The sequence below is a fragment of the Ranitomeya imitator genome, chromosome 7 (assembly GCF_032444005.1).
Source record: "Ranitomeya imitator isolate aRanImi1 chromosome 7, aRanImi1.pri, whole genome shotgun sequence".
NCBI lineage: Eukaryota > Metazoa > Chordata > Amphibia > Anura > Dendrobatidae > Ranitomeya > Ranitomeya imitator.
The window spans coordinates 62632499-62637387 of record NC_091288.1 but is presented as its reverse complement, the minus strand read 5'-3'; positions in this window follow the sequence as shown (position 1 = coordinate 62637387).

The following is a 4889-nucleotide window of genomic DNA, read 5'->3' as shown; positions in this document are numbered from 1 at the left end:
GGATTTCTAAAATACAAACAAAAACAATCATACAGGACACATGCTACAACAAAGCTAAACCGGATATTAAGCTAGAACTGGCCATACACATGACAATTTCCTTTAACCCCTCTAGTTTACTAATATTTTAGACCAAGTAGTGACAGCTTTCTTGTTTTTGCACCATTACATTAACAGAGCCATACATTCATTTTATGGCAAGAGAAATGGAGAAAAAAAAATCCAGCAATTTTGCAAGGTTTCTTTGGCCGTGTTTTATTTTGCTGCTTTCAATGTATAACATAAAACACATTAACCTACGTTAAATTTTTGACATTACCGTGAGTAGTATTTGTTTTTTTGCTACTTTATTAAATAAAAATATACAATTGTTTTGCATTGCCATACCACCCAGCCCAAGTTATGTAGTAATTTTAAAGCATGGGTCATTAAAGGGTATCAACAATGTAGGAACAGAAACCCCTATTCCAGGGATGTGTCACTTGCTGTCCTTTTGATAAGTCAGTTTTCTCTGTGCAGATCTAGCGGTTTTATGAATACCGAGCTGTGTACAACTCCGGCCACAACTCCGATTGGCAGCTTGGGGTGTACACCAAGGGCCAGATTCATCAAAGCTTTTAAGGCACAATTCGATTTTGGTGTAACTCGAGGCAGCGTGAAAATGTTGTGACTTGCCAATTTGATGCCATTTTTGTCCAGCTCCAATGATGCTCGCCAAATTCACTGAGTTCTCTATGCCACAAATCTTACTCCACCCAGGGACTGTAGTCATGTTTTTGACACAAGCAGCTATCATGAAGACTGGCACACAAATCAGGGCCTCTATATTCACAGAAAGTTAAAGGGAACCTGTCACCCCGTTTTTGAAAGATGAGATATAAATAGTGTGAAATAGGGGCAGAGCTGGGCTTTACATTAGTGTCCTTTTGGTGCCTTTATTCCCCCGGGATGCTGCTGAAATACCTTTGTGAAGTGTCCGTTTTGTCCTGTCAGTCAAGTTGGTCAGGTCGAATGGGCGTTGTAAAATAGCGGTTCCTCCCCCTGATTCTCGGCTTGTCTTTCGTAAACGCGATCTGTGAATAGCACAGATCGCGCTTTTTCTTAGCGCCTGCGCAGTGAATTTGCCTCCGGCGCCTGCGCATTATGTTTTGCCCATCTGTGGGCAAAGCATAATTGACATCATTGCGCATGCGCGGGCCTTCACTTTAGCCGGGGTGCCCCGGAAGTTGTCATATCGGCAAAGTGTTATTCTGGATGCCGTATCTCATCCCACACTGCGAGCGTAAGGCAGGCGAGCGATCTTGGCACAAAACTTACGCTCGCAGTGTGGGATGAGATACGGCATCCAGAATAACACTTTGCCGATATGACAACTTCCGGGGCACCCCGGCTAAAGTGAAGGCCCGCGCATGCGCAATGATGTCAATTATGCTTTGCCCACAGATTGCCGGAGGCAAATTCACTGCGCAAGCGCTAAACATAACGCCAACGGCGGAACTAAACTTCGCAGGGAATTGCATGAGGTGGGGGAGGAACCGCTATTTTACAACGCCCATTCGACCTGACCAACTTGACTGACAGGACAAAACGGACACTTCACAAAGGTATTTCAGCAGCATCCCGGGGGAATAAAGGCACCAAAAGGACACTAATGTAAAGCCCAGCTCTGCCCCTATTTCACACTATTTATATCTCATCTTTCAAAAACGGGGTGACAGGTTCCCTTTAACAATAAGTGGTGGGGCCTATATACATTACAGGAGGTCTACATGGCAAGAGACACCTAGTCAATTAGTGATAAAACAGCAAGCAGCCCAGCAAGTGAAATCTTTGGCATCAGGGTCACTGCCCCTATATAATGCAGCACTCAGATTACATTGCAAAAACCTGCTGACAGATTCTCTTTAGTCTAACATAATGCAGTGGCATGAAGGTCTGCATGTAGTTTGTATATTTCCAGCGTATTTCTGGGCTTTAAGCAGGTGGTTTTAGTCTAACATCCGAACAGTACTGATTCAGCACCTCTTCCCCTTCTAAACTTCCAGTGGCCTGGGCTGTGCTGGGAAATGCAGCTCATTCACTAGAATGAAAATTATATCTTATATTGGCTATTGATGTTAAAGGCCGGCTGCATAAAAAGGGTAAATGTAACTGAACAAGAATCAGAGTGCACTGCCAATTATGCAAGCAATTCTCACAGAAATTCACAATACATTAGTTCCAACAACAATGCATTAACTTTTTCACCCCCCAAGCCTGTTTGCACGTTAATGACCAGGCCAAATTCTGATCACTGTCACTTTATGACATAACTCTAAAACCCTTCAATGGTTCCCGGGAATTTTGAGTGTTTTTTCGTGACATATTGTACTTCACAATAGTGGTCAAATTTCTTCGATACGACTTGTGTTTGTGAAAAAAACGTAAATTTGGATAAAATGTAGCAATATTCAAACTTAATTCTTATGCGCTTAAATCAGAAAGAGTTATGTCACAACAAAAGTTAATACATAACATTTCCCATATGTCTACTTTACATCAGCACAATTTTGGAAACAATTTTTTTTTTTAAGAAGTTATAAGGGTTTAAGTTGACCAGCGATTTCTCATTTTTACAGCAATATTTACAAAACCATTTTTTCTCTCGCTTCATTGGAGAGCACAGGAAACTATGGGTGTATGCTGCTGCCACTAGGTTGACACTATGCAAAAAAGGGTTAGCTCCTCCCCAGCAGTATACACCCACCAACTGGCAGAAAGCTAATCAGTTTTAGCTTAGTGTCAGTAGGACATGGACACTGGGGGAGTCGGCTCATCCCTGGCAGATCTCCCCTGGCACACAGCTTTTTTCTCTATGTCCAACCCTAGGGAGCCTCACTCCCATCCTCCTCCCATTGTAGTACACTTCACATGTTCCTCCTGTAACAAGTTACCCTCTGGTCGGTCTGCCTTAAATTGCAGACCATGTAACATGTCTTCCAAGGAGCCCCCCCACTACTCGCAACGAGAGTGCGCTCTTTCCTGAGTGGGTCACATCTTTATCTCGTCGGTAGCTGAAATAACCAAAGTATCTCACACTCTCGGATTTGGCATGGTTTCCTAATCCTGCTAGCGGGTCTCAGCTCCTCCCCCGCCCCCCCGGATGCGTCGGCTATTAACTCCTTGCAGGAAGTCCAGAGCTTCAAAAAAGCGTGCCCTCATTAGCTCATCGTCCCCATAACCTCCTGCCAGGACACCAGCTCCCTCCCTGTATCCTCCAGATGCTGCAGAGGCGCTAGAGTCAGACTATCGTTCTGAGTCAGATTCAGATCTGGACTCAGCACAGGTCTCAAAACTGCGTGACACGGTGGATAGTTTGATTATCGCTATTAATGAGACTCTTAATACTAAAGACTGAGGTTTCTCCTTCTGAACAGACTGTCTTTCAGGAAAAAGAAGCTCCCCTCCAGTGTCTTTGCCAACCACAACGAGTTCAACAGGACCCTCGCAGTGGAATGGCAGCATCCAGACAAGCGTTTCCAGAGGAAAAAAAAACACATGAGCGTCCTGTATCCTTTTCAGCCTGACCTGCTTAACAAGTGGGCAGCGTCTCCTTTGGTGGACCCTCCGGTCTCCCGGCAAAGACATTACTCCCTCTGACAGACACATTGAGTCTCTAGCTATGTCCGCCTTTGAGGCCGCGGGCTCTTCCCCTCCTTCGCTGCTACCTGGATGGCCAAGGCTGTCTCCGCAAACGTATCGTCGCCGGGGCCCTGGCCGATGACCTAGCAGACCAGATCGGCAATGTGGGAAAACACCTTTTGTCCGCATCTCTAGATGCAGCCACTTGTTCATCCATAGCAGCCGACAACATCTCTATCCGCAGGGTCCTGTGGCTTAAAGCCTGGAATGTGGACTCCGCATCAAAAAAGTCCATCACAGGTCTTATCTTTCATGGTTCTCGCCTATTTGGAGAAGAACTAGGCAAGATAATTTCCAATGCCATGGGAGGAAATAGTATGTTTCTACCACAACAGAAGGTTAAGCGTACGCCCCATCGCAAAGTTTCTTTGTACTGTAACCACATTGTAACCCCCGCCAGGACAAATCCCCAGCATGTCAACAAAGGAATGGACCCTCCTTTAAGCCCGCTCCGACCTGGCGTTCAAGACCTAGACAACACCGGACCTCCAGTCCAAGCACCAACAGATTCTCTTCAGCATGATGGGTCTCCCCCACATGGGAAGTCTCCCAGGGTGGGCAGTTGTCTCCTTCAGTTTCGGGAGGAGTGGCTATCCGTAGTCGACGACGCTTGGGTCCGAGACGTCTCCTATGGTTAGAAAATAGAATTTTCTATTCTCCCTTAATCTCGTTCCTTCAAAGTCCTGTCCACCAAAAAAATACCTCTCGTTCTGGGTTTTTGCAAGGTTATCGACTCCCTCCTCCAGACCAGTGTCATCGTTTCCGTCCCCATGCGAGAACGCTTCTCAGATTTTTATTCCAACCGGTTTGTCGTTCCAAAGAAGGACAGCTCAGTTCGTCCCATTCTGGACCTCAAACTCTTGAAGATATATGTATGACTGCGACACTTCCAGATGGAGTCCCTCCGATCCGTGATAGCCTCCATGGAACCAGAGAAATTCCTCTGCTCGGTGGACATTCAAGATGCCTACCTACACATTCCCATCTTTCAACCGCACCAGAAATTCTTAGTTTCACCATTCAGGGGCTTCACTTCCAGTTCACGGCACTGCCATTCAGATTGGCCACTGCCCCCAGAGTTTTTACCAAAGTGATGGCGACAGTGATGGCCATTCTACGCAGCAGGGGCACCCTCGTCATTCCCTATTTAGACGACATCCTCATCAAGGCTGCAACCCTCACGGAATCTCAGGAAAGTCTGCAGATCA